The sequence below is a fragment of the Rhea americana genome, unplaced genomic scaffold (assembly GCF_003343005.1).
Source record: "Rhea americana isolate MKP2758 unplaced genomic scaffold, rheAme1 scaffold_35, whole genome shotgun sequence".
Lineage (NCBI taxonomy): Eukaryota > Metazoa > Chordata > Aves > Rheiformes > Rheidae > Rhea > Rhea americana.
In genome coordinates, this window is record NW_028186479.1 from 1,306,559 (window position 1) to 1,324,965 (window position 18,407).

Here is an 18,407-nt window from a genome sequence, read left to right on the forward strand (position 1 = left end):
CGGCTCCCTGGGCAGCATCATTACCATGGGGGTGACACGGAGTGACTCATTACACCTTATCAGGGACGTCGCTTTGGAAACCGGAGGGGCCGAATCGCGCTTGCATTTTTTAGGAACTCCGTGCTAGGTTTCCTGCAATCCCCTTTCGCCTTCAGTATCTCCCCCCGGGAAGGCAGCACTGCGATCCGGTCGGGTGCCAGGTTGCACTTTATGTGAGTTAATCTGCTTCACGCTTTTTCTCAGACCGGAGCCTTTTGCCCTGAAGGGTAAGGGACTAGGATTCGCGAAGATTTAGATGCCCGTGTGATTTTGAGGAGCGGGCAGAGCCCGCGTTAACGATTTGCCGCTAGAAACCCGTAGCCCCTCGCCCTCTGCTCGCAGCGAGCCAGCTCGCACGGAGCGCTGCAAAAACCTGCCTCCTCCTCACGGCTGAATTTTAAAGCAGACCCCCAGAGCGGCGAGGATTTCGTTGCCGGGTGGAAGGATCCGCCGCGGCTGGGCGAACGAGCCCGGCTTTAGGCGGCGGAGCGGTGCCCGCCGCCCCCGCGCCGCCGCGGAGCCGCTCCGCGCCCTGCGCCCCCGCCGAGCCGCGCGGCCGCCGCCGCCGCGCAGCGAGGCGACGCGGGTTCATCGCCAGCGATTAACCACGGCCACGACCACCACCGCTTCCCCCCCCCCCTCCCGCCGGGGAAGAGGCGCGCACGGGGCTCTGCTTAAATTCCGCCCCGGCGCAAGTTTGGCGTTCAGCGCGGCGCCGCTGGCAGTCCGCGCCCGCCGGGTGCCTGCCTGCGGGGGCTGCTTTCCTCGGAGAGGGGGCACGGGCGCGTTAGCAGCCGGCCGAGCCTTAATTCGTATTCACTGATGGAAACCGAGGGACGGGGGCAGAGCGGGTCCCGCTCCGCGCGCCTCCGGCGGCGGCCGCACGCACCGGCCGGCGGGCAAGGGCTCAGCACAGGCAGCCCGCAGCCAGCCCCTTCTCCGCCCCACCCCAACCTCCCAGTCTCTCCGTGATAAGATTYTGCTCAACTTTTTGTGACGATCTCGTCCGCCTGAGGAAGACAACAAAAAATCTAGCTGGGAAGCCAGGCGCCGCGGCACGAAGCAACCCAGGCGCTGRTGCCCTTTCCCCGGGCTCCTGGCCGGCGAGGTGGTTGGCGGCATCGCGGGAGGAAGAGGAGAGCAGAGGCGGACCCGGCAGCCCTGCTCTGAAAGCAAAACAAAACGAGGAGCAACGTGCAAAGCGCCGCTAAGGCTTAGCCTCYGTTTGCCTTCGCGAGGCCGGCGGACCCCGGGGCGGGCTCGCCGCGGGGCAGCCCCCGCCCGCGCCCGCGGCTCCGCTAGCCCGGTCCGTCGGGCTCTGCATTCCCCCGGCCAGGGCAGAGATGGAAGGACATTTTAAAAAGCTAAGAAGTAGGATTTAAGGGAGTGAATTTTACAAAATTATAGACGCGCACCAAAAGGTCGCACAGTTAAAAACAAAATCGTGCGGGATAGGTGCCGTTTAGTTCAAGATTGATGCAAWTTTTTTTCCTCCAAAACTCGGGTAACATAGCGTTTAATAGAAAATAAAAAGTACAAAACCTTCCAGTGTTGCTCTAGGTTTCTTGCGGATTGCACTGTATTTTCGGGCGGGGGGTTAGGGGGCCATTCAGGAAAACCGTGGCCGTCCTAGAGACGGAAAAGCTTTTCAATTAAGATCGAAATATGTCCAAGATTAAGCTTTTCCTAACGAATTAAGCTTTTCATCTCGCCCTTTACAGAGTCAGGGTTATTTTCAGATGAGCTCGGAAAAGTGKCAGCCTGGCTCCGGTCCCCGCGCCGGGCTCCCGCAGCGCTGGGAGGCGGCGGCGGCGGGGGTCGGGCCCGGGCTGCCCCGGGGAGCCCCGTCGGAGCCGGCTTCCCGGGAGCACCGCGGTGTGCCTCGGCCGTGCCACGATTTGAGGRCTCTGTAATTTGGGGGTGGTGGTGRCTGTTCATCTACTCCGCACGCGGGATTTCTCTCCACCCGGCAAATTGAAGTCACCATCTCTCARTCACCGAAACCAGCTTTGGGGAGCCGCTATTTGCCGTCCGGGCACGGCCCCCTCCACGCCGGCCGCAGCGCCGCTGCCTGCCCCGACCTCGCTGCCTCGGCGGCAGTGCGCGATGCGGCAGCCGTGTGCGGGACCGGAGATTTCTGAATGGGTCCCTCAGCCCTTGAGATGTTATCTTGTAGATAAGCCTGCAGGAACGGCAGGCTGGTGACACAGAAAGGAGCGTGTCAGGTTCGTAAAACGACTCAAATAACCTACAAACCACAAAAAGAATGTTGAAAGAAATCGGAGGTCTTTGAAGGCTTGCAGATTCTCTTGTATCGTTGGGTTTTATTCAAATATACTCTTTAGGTTTATTCAAATAAAGAGCCTCTCTGACTGTAAAGAAGCTGTTTATTGTAGAACACCTCATTTTCTGCAGTCGGAGTTACAGTGGGATGACCCTGTATCTACTCTGCTGCCTTCGGGGCAGGACCGAGCCCTTTCCTCCTCCGTCGGAGGTCGGGGTGTCAGAGAAGAGCCCCCACTTCAACAGATGGCTTAAATTCGTGGGGCTGAGACCCTTACATTGAAGTACTCTGCTTAGTAGGGCCTAAGAGGAGAAAAATATTTGGGATCCACCAAATCTGTTCTATTAGGCCATTATCCATATATATGGAAAMCCATATATATCTGGTATCTTTATATATAGGGACTATGGAGATGGAGATACACACCCTGATATGGACAGCCTRGTCACCCGATTCACCTGCCATGCTGTTTGGTCAGTGCCTTCTTTTGCCGAAGTCCTTCTGTCTCTACTGCAGGATTTACAGGTCACTGTGTTATTTTTCTGAAAGCTGCATACATCTGAATAGTTGCTSTGAGGTAATATGTTTCCTTGTATAATTCCCTGATTTTGGTTAAAATCTGGCTCCCAGTTTCTGGATCTCCTCTTCAGTTTGCTAACATCTCATTCGTGAAGGGCTTGGACACTTTCAGCAAGATTGTATAGGGATTTTTTTCAGATTTTCTATGTATCCATTCATCCAATTCAGCTTTTMTTTTCTTTCTTCTTAAACTACATATAAAGTATCTGTCTGAGCAAAGGAAGGAGGATGCTTTTAAATGCATTCACASGACTTGCCACTCTTCCACTATCTTTCAGTGTTGCTTTTCATTTTACTAAATCAGAGATTTTTCAGAGGTGGACAGTCATRTGTGAGTGCCTCCTTGTTTTGATCATGATAGCTTTGTTTTTAAGGTTGTTGGGTGCTTATAGAACCTAGAAAAATCAAGAAGGCATTAATATATCTGAGCAAGGCTCAGGGCATTTCAGTTTGGCAGTAAACTTCAGTTGCTGTTTTTATGATGGAGCTAGCTACATCCTTCCAGTGCTCATTTTTTCCCATCTATCAAATGCAGACAACAGCCACCCCCGTGGTAGTGTTAGGAGACTAAATTAATTGAGAATGTTCTTTATTTTCTGATGAAAAGAAGTTCTGCTACAKCTGCAAAGATCATGAATCCATTTTTACTTATGACAAGAGGTGTTTTCAGTGTGCAGGTGAATTACACAATCTTAAAGATATAAGAAGTGCAGCCTAAAATATAATTTGCCTTGTAAAAACTCAAACCAAAAAGGTTAAAAGTAAAGTCAGGTTTTATTAAAAYAGATATGTATCAACTTTAAATAGACACAGTCAACAACCTTACTAAACCGAARTGTTATTGCTTTAATATTAACTGGAGATAATGTCACATTAATAGCAATTTTACCCTTTGATAATTAATTTAATTCACTTGTCACTTTCTTAGCTATCTAAAGCAATTTAAAAGATASGATGCAGACATAAGCTTTAAACAGATACACATACGTATACATAAGCCCCATTATAATAAGTATGGCGCTAATGAGAACAAATAAGAAGATGAAGAATGCCCTTTCCTAGCTGACAAGCATGAAACAGAAAGAACAGGCACGAGTTAACGAATCGTGATCTGGAACATACCTTGGAGAAACAACTCAGTATTTGAAAATAGAGTGGTTTTCAAAGCAGTCTTATTGGTAATTTCCTTTCTTCCCCTCAAAAGAAAAAGAACACCTAAAAATCAYTATCTTTAGCTTTGATGTTAAATTAAAGGGAAATGCAATGATTAGTAAAAACTAGTCAAGGTGTGAGCCTAACAGGTAAACTGTGGTAGTAGAAGCACACACAAGGATAAACATATTCAGGGCTCCAAGTGGTTTCTTGGCAATGGATAATTTTGCTAGACAGGATCATGTAACTTTTCTTTCTTTTCTTTCTTTTCTTTTTTTTGGGGGGGGAGGGGGACAGGGGGATGAACGGGGCCTGTAGTACTCTATCGGCCATAGAAAGACAGAAAAGGTATATTGGAAGAAAATGTAAGACTTTCTAAAGTGGATGCCTTTGTTATTAGGACAAATATTTGAGGAACTTACGAGAAAGGAGATGGGAAAAATACTAAATTGGATTTAGCTTTCAGGTGCCTCTCTTTCCTCCAAAGGAAACTGTAGAAGTTTAGAGAAAAGAAGGAGAAAGACTGGAATTAGGATCACAGAACCATACATATCCACAAGCAATGTTTCATATTTTGTATTATTCATGCATAGGGATCTCCAAACAGCTTTTCTTAAATGCTTGCCTTTTCACCCTCCAACAAGTTTAATGAGGGATGCTTGGCACTTTTCCCCTGTCTTTAAAGCAAGATTACTTACTCACTTTTAGATTTGTGTCAATTGTCAGCCTGTCAGTCGTGCACTAGAAATATGAGAACATAGCAGAGTCCATGATATGGGTGTGACAAGCGTAGATTTGATCCTATTGGTATTTACAGATCTATTAAAGAGGGTCTTAAACAGCTATTTTTGGCTTGCTTGGTGTGTTTTATRCCAGAAACGATTATTGAAAGAGCCTGCATTCAACCAAACTGTTTAAATCATGGAATTTAAAATTAGTGACTCAAATCCCATAAAAATATGGGGTTTTCTTTGTTGTTGTTCTAACACTTTAAAAAGTACAATTTCATCATGTGAAGGCCCTGATAAACTTCATGCTGCTCAGGGCTTATGATGTCAGAGCCATGAAATATTTCCCGCTGATAACATAATAGCTGAGAAATATGAGYTTTGAGGGGGTTTGTTTTTTGTGTGCTCCGCAGGCATTCGGTACGAGGCTTACAGTGGGGAAAAAAAAAATTAACTCGAGGGGCTGGAAAAGTGAGCAACAGTGAGCTACCGAGCAACTGCAGAAGCGATGAGGAATTTCACCCGATACCGTTTGTGACAGTAATCAAACAGCAAGGCCTGGCGGGGAAGCACATATTAAATAAGCGCCGCGACGAGGCAAGTCCGCCGCAGAAAGGAGGCGGCAGAAGACGCGGCCGCTGGTTGGGAAGGGGCAAAGGCGGCTGCAGGGGCTCCCCCGGGAGGGCCCCGGTGCGCTAGCCCCTCTCCCCAGCCTCCCCCAGCAGCCCCCCGCTTGCAGCAGCCGCCGCCCCGCAAGCCCCCTTGCGGGGCCAGGTCGCGGCAGCGCGTGGGCACAGCCACGCGGGGGAGTGGGCGGGGGGGGGGAGCCGCTGGGCATCCGCGGCAGCGGCGGCAGCCCGCGCCGCGAGGCGATTGCGGGCGATCCGCCGCGATCACGGCGCGGGCTTTGAAGTCGCTSTGTCGCCTGTGATCACACGTCGGGGCGCTCAGGGGTCCCCATTCACTTGTTAATCGCGACCAAGGGGTTCTTAAGTGCCTGAGCTCACGGACCTATGCGCGTTCAAAACAAGCTTATGCACGCAGATAGCTCCAAAATTACCCATCTGGGCACCAGCAAGACCAAAGGCAGAGGCGAGCGGCGTCGTTAGAAAATAATCGGAGCAAATGGCCACTTTCTTTTCTTCGTCTTCTTTTTTATTTTTTTTTCCACGTGAATTTCAGCTCGGAAATTCCTTTGCTGGGGTGAGGGGGAAGCTTTCAAAGGGGCCCGCACCTGCGGAGCCTGCGCCCTCCTGGGCCCTGAGCTGGCCCGGAGCTTGGGCTGCCCCACGTTCCTGCCCCGGGGGCTGTGGAAACAGGAAATCTGGAGCTGGGTCTTCTCCAGCTCTGTTTGCCTCAAAAACGGCAAAAGAAAAATACGTGTGTGTGTATACATACATACATACATACATATATATATATATATATAAAAATATATATTACAAAACTCGCCTGCAGATAAACATTAACTCTTGAGGAAAGTGCTGTGGGCAGGCTGGTGAGATGCCCCCTCACTCTGGACAGAAAAGGGTTTTGCCATTTCAACCACCGGTGGAGAAGTTTCTGTCTCATTTTTCGCAGCACAGATTTAGGACATACCACACGGCAGAATGATTAGATTACAAATCCAAAATGTGACCTAAAAGTGGAAAAGCTCTTGACACAACAAAACCACAATCGCTGCTTTACCACTAYAATTTGCTTCTGTGTGGCCCAAGGACAATGTGAAGGGATCTCTGCACCATCTCCCTCCAATTAACTTCAGTGAGTAAACTACGAGCTCTATTTTCCTAGTGCAGATGAATGCGCTGATTCCTAGCACAATAGCAAAGRGAACATTTTAGCTTGAAGAGTTTGAGCTAAACAGATGAAAACAGGCAAATGAGCAACATCACAGAAGAGCTATAATCAATCTGGCAAATGCATATTCTTTCCTTTTTCCACTATATTCTTTCYTTTCTCCACTATGCACATTTCAGTCTAGTTCTCTTGTTGTCCATAGCAGTGGATTACAGGGAATAAAAAGGAATGGATATACTGAATATGAAAGGGGTGAGAAAAACACGTCTTCCGTGCCTTTGTTTCAGGTGTTGATCTAGGTTAAAGTAAGACCCATTAGAAAGATGCACAGGGTTTGGTGAGGGCAGTCAGACACCTCAGATCCTGGTATCCACAGAGTCAACATACTRTTACTGCAAAATTGCTGGCTAGTTTACACCTTATTCAGCCCTAATACAAGCTAAAACCCCACCTTCCAATTACCATTTACATAGCCTAAAATGTAGGATTTGAGAGCTGTGGAACAASCAGGCAGGAAAAACACAGTGTAGGCCAGGACCATACAGGTCACAAGGCTATGTCACCCCATCCATGGGGAGGTGAATGAGGTCTTCCCAAACCCAGAAACCTGGGGTGTGCCTGGTTTTGGTACAGCCAAGCTGGCTCAGTGCAAGTAACCACTAACTGGTTTCTCTGGTCAGTGTTAGTTGTATTTGAACCTCATAACTAGCATCATTGGTAGGAGTGACTGGTTGGCACGGGACACTGGCATGCCTCTGCCAGGCAATTCTTTTGATGTCCACCCGAGTTGTGTAGACCGCTTGACCATTGCATCAATTTCCTACGTGTGATGTGGTAGATGGGGGTCTTAGGGATGAATTTTTACCGCATTACATACTTCTGCATGTGAGGAATATTTGATGAAAGGTGGGTGTTAGATTCAGGAGCCCCTGAGTAGAACAAATTCTGCTAAAATCCATCCTGAAGCCAAATAATAAAAATGCTTATTACAAAAATTTAAACCCCTCTCACCCAGTAGCAATTACACAAGGTTCAAAAAAAAAAAAAAAAAAAATCCACCTGGTGGCTGAAGAACTGAAGAACTCTGACTTTTGTTTCATTTTTCTGTGCCTTGCCTGTCACTTTACATGACACCAGGTACCAGACCTCATTCAGATGCTTAGGACCTAGCAATGAGCCCCGAAAGGGCAGGACCTCAGTGGCAAGTGGTACCAGCATGGGTTTAGGGGACACTAGTGGGCGCCACTATTAGTCAGTGTCCCAGTTCKCTGAGCACTCTGCAGGTCCCTGGGGTGCTCCGATTCTACACTCAAAGAAAGTGGCCAATTATTTTTCTGTCTGAAAGAGTCTGTGATGTGGCAGAGAATGACAGCTCCAAGGGAGAAAACACCTCTTCATTAAAAAGTGCTGCTAAGCACACTGACTATCCAGATCCCAGCACCCAGTTGCACAAAGCTTAGGATGAGAGCCAAGAAATTATGCGTTTTCACAGATTTTTKTTTGTATATACATATAAATATACATATACACCCAAACCTACRGATTTCTCTTTCAACACAGGGTGGCCAAAATCTTTTGAGTCCTTCGTCAGGCATAACTCCTGCTGAAGTCCTTTCTAGGGATTAACAGTGTGGTCCTAATCRCATTGAAGTCACCAGAGTTTGCTGTTAATTCGGATGTAACAGAAGCCATCTAGGAAAGAAACAAAGAAATTGGTTACAAAATACAAGAACAGACTCAGCTTCACAGGAACAAAGATGTTTATGAGTGTGTTGGAGGAAGAATTAGGAAAAAGAGGAGAAAGTAGCAATTTGTGTATCGCTCATCTCTGTTTAAAGGTTGTAGTGAAGAGACAGCCAGGCTGGTACTTTGCTTAAGTTCCATTTGATTTCATTGCCTTTTAACTGAATTTAATGATTGTATGAATTCATTCTAATGAATTAGACATTATTTCTAAAAAAAAAGATGCAAAATACATGTGTATCCTGTGACAGTGCAGAACTGGGTTTCTTTGTAAGGTATGTYGTGTTGTAGAAAAGAACTACTCTACCACTGMTACCACAGAAAGCTTAGATGTGATTTTTTTTTAAGTCCTCTTTTTGTTCCCCTTGGGCAGTTTTGTAAGGGGCTAGAAGAAAAGAAAAAGCACTAAGAAAAGGATATGAGAAAAGATGGTGACATCTAGGGCTGCARCAAAGGCCAAAGACAATGTTCTCAAAATGGCTCTTTGGAAGAGTTTAAAATTAACAAGTCCAAGATTAACATGTAATCCTCAGCCTTTACCTAACGTCTCACACCCCGGAAGTTTTCCTTAGTCAAATTCCCTGGGTTTCTGCATTCATACCCTGAACAGCTTGGGCTCAGCAGGTTGCTGCCTGTCTCCCGCAGAGGCCTCGTCATAAGCCGAGATCTTCGTTTGCCTCCCCCAGGAGGGTGATCCAGGAGGGATGCTCTGAGCAACACACCACTACAGCTGCTTTGTAGATTAGTCCCAGTCTCTTTTGCCTCCACGTCTCAGTCAAAGCAGATAAACCTTCAGCCAGACCCAGGGCAGGGTAGTTAGAGACTTCCAGATTATGGCTATCTTGTTATTTATAGGGGAACATACTGAGATAAATCACCATCAGTTCCCTCARGAGAATATTCTAGTTGAACAAATAYGAGGGTGTAGCTATGAATAAGAAACAGGWTAGATTCCCATATTTGGTGTTCAAGGTTAGGCAGTGAGAAATATGGAAATTCTGTGTTGATCTAGTAGATACACTCCTGTGACTATGCCACCGTTCATTGCCTTTACTGAATCACTAAACACAACTTTTCACTAATCTTTCTTGCAGTTATTTTGAAATYCCCCCTCCTCATGTTTTCCCACCTGACCACATAGGAATGTCTTTTTCAACACCGTAAAGCAGGTATCTGCAACAAGACAGAAATGTACAAAATAGGGAAAAACTTTTTCTCTTCTTTTAAGCCTGTTTAAAATTATAGTCACTTGATTTCAATAAAGATTGTAAGCTACAATCATTTATTTGCAGTAGAACTTCAAAGCCCTGCTATCTCACTTTTTTTTTCTCCTATGTTTTGGTGCAGAACTACTGTTTTCTTGAGTCTGGAATATTTGTATTTGATTATTCTCTGCTTTAAATGCACTGCAATGTACCGATAACAATRTACCACTTTTCCACGCTTAGCATATTCATTACATTGTCTTTGATTTGCATGCAAGAAATCTGTGTAGGAGATAATGCAATCTGCAAGCCAATAAAATCTTCTCTCAGGGGAGGAAGGAGTCAARGTGGTACATGTAGCTCAGATGAAGAATACAAAGTACATAGAAATTGAGGTCCTGAGTCACATGAAAGGTCCACGATTCAAGTAAACTGTGCCAGATGCAGAAGAGCTGTTTCAAGAAGTAGTAAGACTCAGGCTGTAGTTCCAGTAGACATTGGCTTTATTGACAGAAACAGATCATGAAGTCTCCCGTTCCCCTGTTTTTTGCCTGCTTCTGCCCCCTTGGCTCAGGTCTTTGCCCCTCAGCTATGTCTGTTTGGAAGACTGTGCTGTAGATCAAGCCCTGGAAGTCATTCAGATTAATAATTAACCCCTCTACCAAAAAAGACTGTGTGGTTTTAATCCATGTTTATCTGAGTGATAGGGTTTAGTGTGCAGTCTTACCAACAACTGTATCAGCACAACAGAGATGACAAGTAGCGTTACAGGAACGAAAACAAAAGAGCTGTGGGTAGAAACTACTGAAGCTGKTTTTTTCAGCACCTTGCTGAGCTGTCCTGGCAGCCGAGCAGGGGCAGGTCAGCTGGGCAGCTTGCTGCCCCCTTGACTGCAGCCTGCCCACAGCATGGCCTTTGCAGGCTGGGGCTCTGCRGTTGGTGGAGGCAAACCTGTGCACTACCGGGGCACCCAACAGCGCTGGTCTGACCCAGTTCAGGCTCAGGCGTGAGTTCACACTTCTATCAAATTGGCCCTCGTGCATGACAGAGGTTTGTGCCAGCTGCAGGCGAGCTGGCAGTATGTGGCTCAGCATAAAGCCTGCTGGTGCAGAGTTAACCTGTCGACACATTTTGAACAGATTTGAACCGGTGAGTGCTATAGATCAGCACTCTGAGACCCGGGGCTACAGCATTTTTGATCTAGTACTAAGAGTCTTAAAACTAGATGTCAACACAACATCTTGTGTTGTTGAACCATGATCTCAGCTGCTTGCAGATCAGTTCCTGYCCAACTGTGGCATTTTAAGGCATATTGGGATAAATTATGATTTGTCTTAAAATGTTAAACCCTAAATTCTGTCAATTCAGCAGATGMTTTGGCCACAGCTCAGCTGTCTGTATGGTGAGGGCTGGGGCAATAATGTTGTCAGCCCTCCCTGACAATCATCCCTGCCTCTCAAGTAATAGAGTACACATCAAATCCTAGTGAACACGTTTTTAAGATGTGTAAGAGATGTACTAATGTCCCTGCAACAGCAGACAAGTAAATACAAACCAGGRCTTGGGGGATTAGTTTTACAAAATCTGATGCTCTCAGATTTTATCTTTGGACTGGCATGAGAGCTGCAGAACACCAGGATGATTCCAGGCTCAGCATATATTGTACTGGCCCAGAGGTCCACGTGGCAGCAAAGAAAACTCATGGACAGAGTAGCTGGAGACCTCAGCTGAGCAGAGCAGCAAGGAGGGAGTTAAGGCTGCAGGTTTCTCTCTCCAGATCTAATCTCAAACACCTACGACAGAGGCAGTAATACCAACTTTCCACTGCCTTCATTCCTGTATACTTACTTGCATAAACCCCCAAAAGTTAAAAATTGCCAGTTCAGAATCATAATAGTCAGTGGCAGATGAAGGCTAGTTGCATGTTCTCTCTCTTTTGCCAAAGTGTAATTTAGTAACATTTGATACAGCTAAGAGCTAGGGTGATGATTTAAATGCTCAGCTGGCATTTAGCAGTTCAGGCTGCAGGCATTTTGCTTTGGTGTACGCCCTGTTCATTGCTCCTATTTCCAGCCATGGCCAGCAACCCTTTAGCTCGGTTGGCCCAACCACTGCTGGGGTCATCCTATGAGCCAGAAACCCAAACCAGCTCTTAAAAGTTTGCACTCCAGCTCAGATTCCTATGTGGCTGTGCTAGGAGTTGTATGTGCTGCAAGGGAGGAGCAAGGTGACTCTGAGAATCAGTACAGCTGCTAAAGCATTTCTGATGTGAAACCGCAACTTTGCAAAATTCAGTAGTTGGACTGTGTGTCCCTACATTGAGAAAAGGCCTTGTCAGACATCAGGATCATCYGTAAATTTGTTCCTCATTATCCATCCTCTCCTTCCAGATAAATGTGAGTCTTCTGGGGACATCTTATTTCTCAGAAAATGTGTGGACTCTGTAAAGTGCTACTCAGCTGAAGCTTAGCTCAGTCAGTCAGTGACAGGTCTTGCTACATGACACACCTTAMCTTAATGTAAAGCCTGTCTTAACAAACACCAGTAGTTTTCAACTACTGCTTCTAAGGCATCCCCCAAAATGACTATGAAAAGTACATCTGGCCATGTTGCATCTCCTTTAAAAGTACAGGATCTCTTGCAATACTTACTTTATTATTTTTTTGAAGAAAGTTGCATTTTCCAAACAAAATATTCAAGGATCTATGAATTAGCAAATGTCCAGGTGTCTGAGGTGAAGAACCTCACCTCAGGAGGGGGGAGGGGGCATAGCTATGTCTATCAGATCTAGATCCTGAGAGACTAATGGCTTGGAATGGCTTGTTGGTCCTGGAAACCATAACTTTATAGATCCTGCAAAYAGTTATAAGAAGTGAGAAGGGGAAAAAATGCTTGTACCAACAAGCTCCAACAAAATTTTTAGTGTCATATCATTATAAAAATTAAGTTAGAGAAAGATGAAGCAGCTGTATTAGGTATAACCAGACTGTCATTAAGCTGATCTGGTTCAAAACATACATGCAGGGGCATTTGAACAATGACAGCTGAGAAAAGGAGTTTCACAATTACATCAGCTTTTCAGGCTGAACTGTTACTATCATTCACAGGAAAATAAACCAGTGAGTGACTAAACATTAAAAAACCAGTTATGATAGGGTACTCCCCATCATATTTTTCAAATGCAGTGAGACAAATTCTCTGCTGCTGTGACTCACATGAAGTCAGCAAAGATTCACCAGGGCTGAATCCCGTCCCCTAGGTTCAGATCTAGAGGGCCATGCACCCTTCCTTGCTCCAAATGCTCAAGCCATGGCATGTGCCAGGGATGGCTAGCAATCTGCCTCCTGCCTTCTGGAAGCTCCTGCCAGTCCCACTTCCAGGGACTTCCTGCAGCCCACTGCCAGAAATGCTGCTTATTCCCCCATTTCTTCTTCTCCTGTACCGATACACCTCCCTGCTCACATGCTCTATGTCCCACTCCCAAGAAGCTCCTCTGACAGAGCCCCTTCCCTCCTACTTGCAGGCTCTACAGCTCRGAGCACCAATTCCCCTCGATACCCTAGAACAACCTTTCCTGTTTCTTATTTTTGCACATGGATAAACCCACGGTGTGGTGCCCTGGCCACAGGCTCATGTGCTCTTGCACCAGCCTTCCCAGTACTTGTGCATAAACCCGCTTTCCATCTCCCCGTGAGCAGCCCACAGCAAGCACAGCGCCGCTGTCCCTGCTGTGCAGGGAGGTGTACGTGRAGACGGGTCCCAGTGCCCTAATGACGGCACTCAGCAGTCACCCCGTCACTCGGCACTCTACCTCCAGGAACGACCCGCTGGGTTATCTAAAGGTGGTCTCTGTCTAACCCTGTTTCCTGCAGCCAGTCCTGCAGCACTCCAAGGCGCCAGAACGGCTTTCTGCGGTTTCAACACTTCAAACTTCTGCCGGAGAAAAAAGCAGAGTTGAGGTGGTACGTGGTGTGATGTCAGGCCACAGGCTTTTAAAGGCTGGGGGCAACTCACTTCAGAAAGTACAGACGGGACTAAAGGCACTAGCCATGCTAAATATTCTGAGAAGCCACCCATCTCCCATGTCATGCTCTTGTTTGCACCGTATCAATATGGTTCTGCCACCAGTGCTGATATTCTGGAGTTGAGTATGTGTAAAATTCAAAAATTACTATGTCACAACCCAGCGGACAAGGGCACAAAACACTTTAGGTTGAGGATAGGGTTTTATATGGCCTAGCTACCAAAATGATTTGCCTTTCTTATCATCGGAATGTGGACAGATCTTACTAAAAGCTACAGTTATAGCTAAATATGTGTTTCAGAAGAGGTAGAAACGATTGCACTTGGAATACACCATTTTTTAACTTGATTGTGTAATTTACTAAGAAAAAAAATGCAGGTTTTATTTTCCTACCTTCTCCTTAACCCCTACAGGCTGTGATACTGTATGTGCAAATTCAAATTAACACTTCTCCCATCTGGATAGCTGTATATTTAAACTGGAGGCTTGGAATAACATTTTTCTTTTTAGAAGAAATGCTTTTGAGAAACTACCATACTTGAAGAGCGACGGGTTGAGCTGCTGACCGCATCGGTGCCTGGCTAGGAAAACCACAGCCAGCTCTGCAATTACTTTGTCAACTCTTTTTCACATACAGATTTCATAGCTTGAGAAGAGATTGGTATCTTCGTAGGCAGGGCAAGTGAGCTGATAAATTGTTGTAACTTTGTTAAATCCCTATTTTTAGCATAGGCATGATATCCTAACTTTGTACTTTTTGGGGGCAAGCTCCCTGTGCAACTGGGCACCTCAGTAAGTCGCCTGCGTTATCTCCTGCCTCTGGGGTGCCCTGTCCCGTCCCGTCCCGCGTGGAGGAAGAGCAGTGGCTGCTCACGTTGCTCATCACCCAGATCTCCCCAGCTAGGCAGGAGGGCAGGGGTGGAACGAAGACGTGGTTGACTCATGGCTGAGAGAGGAAAAAGACGAAAAAACAAAAAACCCAAAACTAAGAAGAAATCTCCGAGGACACCCACTGTGTCTGTAACTGAGTCAGAGGAAGGCATCAGCCGGGGCCTGGCCTGCACCGCTGTGCAGCGGTACTTTTCGTGAAAGCCGGCACCTCCAGCTTCCCCCCTTCACACCAGGCAGATAGACTTTAACCTGTATAAAAACGCGTTATCTGGTTGTGGCGTGCACATACTCACGTCAGTTATAGAAATCCTATGGTTGTTCAGCTGTCAAACCCAAAAGCACCGCCTGGGAGAACCAGCCCTTTTCTTTTTCTCCAGCTTTTTTTTTCACGGTTTCCCCACTCATCCTTCCCCCGCAGCAGGGTAGGCGTTGGAGAGGAAACTCTGCTCCATGATTTCCAAACAGATTTCTTGCCAAAAATCCACCAGCAAGCAGAAACAGCTGGTCTTCGGCCTCCTCCTCCTCACCCTCRCGGGCGCCTCCGCACCTCGGAGCGGCTCCTCCGCGCGGGCGAGCGGCGAGGAAGCGTCCCGAGGCTCCTGCTCCCCCTTTCCCGYCCTGCTGCCCCACTGGCGCGAGGGGCGGGAAGCAGCAAATCTGCCTCGGCTCCCTTTGGTTTGCTCAGGGACAGAAAAGCCTCAGAAGCTGGATCGGCTTGAAAGCAAATCYCCCCCCCCCCCAGCAGCCCTCCAAGCTCGCACGCGCGTCCCCCCCTCCCCGGCGAACGAGCCCTGTGCCATTAGGCTGCGCTTGTCTCGGCTTTGCGCCGGCCGCCCGGCCCCAGGCGCGCGAGGCCGCGGGCAGAGCCGGGGCTCCGGCGGCGCCCGGCGAGGAGGCGCGCGCGCCGGGCCAGCGGTCAGCGTGGGGCGCGCTGTGGTGTCTGCAGGAGGCTGGGGTGGGGGGAGGCGGCGGCTTGTGTTTGCTGACACGATCACAGCTTTTGCAAACAAGCTTGTGTTGCAAAAGCCGAGGCCGATCAGGTGGTATTTTCTGTGTGCTGCCTGGTGTGAAGGCTCCCGACAAGCGCAGTCGCGAGCAGCTCCACAGGAAGCCACATGCGTGAAACAGCAGAGAGCAGCCAGAAAGCCCAGGGCACGGCGCAGCGCCCCTTGCCCCGCAGGCGAAGCTGGGCGGTGGACGGGCCTTGCAGGACTCCCCGTTCCTCCGTGCCCCCGTCCCCCGAGCAGCTCTGCWCGCATCGCTTCAGCGCCGCAGTGCAGCTGACGCGTCTTCCCAGGCAGAGCTGATGCCGAGTCCTCTCTGGCGCGAACCAGCGCCATCGCACCCGTGGGGATGCGCTCTCACGTCTGCAAAACAGAGTAAATTAGATGCTGACTCCACGGCTTGCTGCCGTCCCTCTCGCTCCCGACTCACCTGCGCAGCCTCYGTCAGCCGCCTCTCGCCAGCTGGCTGGTCCCACGCCAGCCTCGCGTGAGCCGCGTCCCTCTCGGCYGGTGCGGGCTTTCAGGAGCAGCTTTGTGCCGGCGGTACACGTGCAGCTGTGTCCCGCGCCCGTCATCATGCCCAGGCCTGCAAACTATTTATTTCCTTCAGATTTTCTTCTAAATAAAGGTGTATGGCTGGTTTGCTTGTGTATGGGAAAAAAATGATTTTGGCATCACCGACATAAACTGCTCTTGCAGTTAATTTGCCAAATCAAAACTGTCCTCGTCCTTCTTTATAAAAAAAATTTGAAAGGTTTGGGGTTACCTGGCTTTGTGTTTGCCTTTTTTTTTTCTTTCCAAAAAATGAAGTCCCCAAAGGACATGATGGCTGGTCAGTCTCTGCCACAAGTGGCGAACTTCATTCCTCCCATCTCCTGCTTCTCCTTTGCTCTGGCTTTGGCTCATGGTCCTTCTTCRTGCCTTGAACTTTGAATTGGTGTTGGTGTTCACATGGCCCTTCACCAAACCATTTTTATTAGTGACAGGGAATCATTCATGATTTTCTCTGGGTTAGCTTTCAGCTGAGATGAATCACAGAAGGATCTAAGGAGCAGGCTGGGAATATGGGGAAGGAAAATGTTGGAGGGAAGGGAACAGGACATCTTCCTGTTGATGGCAGAGGTCCACTCAGTTGTATTATCTAACTTCCTCTAATTAAAAAAACCTAGCCTTTTCTTTTTGCTCTTTTTTAACATTAAAAGATCGGTTTACTTGATTCTTTGCTACTTTGCATTCAGATGATTTTCGTTAAGATTTTCATTCTTGCTTTTAAAAAACCCTCTTACTCAAYTAGAAATGGTGGGTTTGATGCTGGAGTTAGTAGAGAAATCCTAAGACTTGCGTTGCAGAGGATCAGATGCTGAGAGACAGCTGGTCTTATTGGGCAAAATGTGTGTTGCAATAATTTAAGATAYCTAACAAGGTTGCTTCTTTTAGTCTTGTTACCATCAATTGCTGTTCACGTGAAGTTCAGAGGGTACATTATAACATATGTAATGCTTCAGGTCTGGTCTAATGATGCCATGGCTGTAGGTACAGTGTTGTTTAACTCTTGCTCCAGCCCTGGGCAAAGAGGCTGCTGAGCAGTCAGGAGTGGGGAACCCACAGYAGAGCTAGCTGAAAAGCAAGCAGAGAGGTGGGAAGGATCAAATTCATGGCATAAGCAAATACTCTATGAATCATCAAGAGACTAACTGGATGGCCACAAAGAGATTTTTGTCAAGGGTTTTATACAGCTAAAAATCAATTCATTCACTTCATCTGTTTTGAACACACTGAGGATGCAGCTAAAGATGTCACAAATGGTTAGAGTTGCCTGGAAACCTTCAAGGTGTCAATTGACCATATTTTTAGGCGCAGGAATGTTACATGGACACACCACAATTTCACCAGTGATTTCTTTAAAAAACAAATGGAGTCAGAAATCTACAAGGGAATAAAAATATCAGGAGAGTGAAGCTGAGTTGAAGCAGGGTAACTCAAAATCAATATTTTGCTTTTAAACTCTTAAGGGGAGGCCCAGGAGGGCTGCACTCATTTTGTCCTCCTTACKTATTTTCCTCAGAGGATTGGCTGAGAAGTGACAAGGCTGCTCCATACTCACGGCCAGGACATTCCTCACTAACAAGCCACTTGTTAGAATATTCAGCTGCCGCTTTCCTGCCTAGCGCCGAGCTTTCACTTAGCAGTATCAGAGGAAGGTAATGTCTGGCTTGAAACAAGAAGGAAAAAGGAATATCTGAGCTCAGCTGACCCTTCAGGGGTTGTTGGTTAATGTTTTTGAGTGCCAAAAGAAGTTCCTTTTCTTTTGCCATACACACGTTGAGTGCTCCCAAGAYCACATACACCATGAGCTCAGTGCCAGGCATAAAAACAGATCAAATCTCCAGCATCCCTGGTATGAACCCTACAGTCTGCATTCAGAGAGTAAATTCACTTTGAAATCACTCCAGAGACCAGGCCAATAGTGAGGGACAGAGGGGAAGAAGTGGCCATGGAATGATATTCTCCGCTTTTACTCATTACTATTTGCCTACAGCTTTGTCTAAAACAAAGATGAGGGAGAGGATGCGAAAACTTGTGTTTTTCTAACCAGAGGTAGACAAAAGGCTAAGAAACTTCTGAGGTACCATTTTTTTGCAGTTCTTGGAGTGTAAAAAAAAAAAGACGGTCAGGAAAGAGGGTACAAATGCACAGATCCAACACCCTTAGGTCCTCAGCTCTCAAAATGGCTCTATGTACCTGGTCCACAAGTATGGAGACATCCTTGGAGATAAGAGAAGAGCAGCACAGAAATCCACAAAACAATCCTGCACCAAACTTTAGAAGCAATTTTACCCGAACCCCTCTAAGGCGATGGGAACTAAGTACCTCAGGACATTCAAAGCTCTGCACCCAAGTCCCTAGGAAAAGGTCAGATGAGCCCTCAGCCRTTGTTTTGGGATTTCAGTGAGTCAA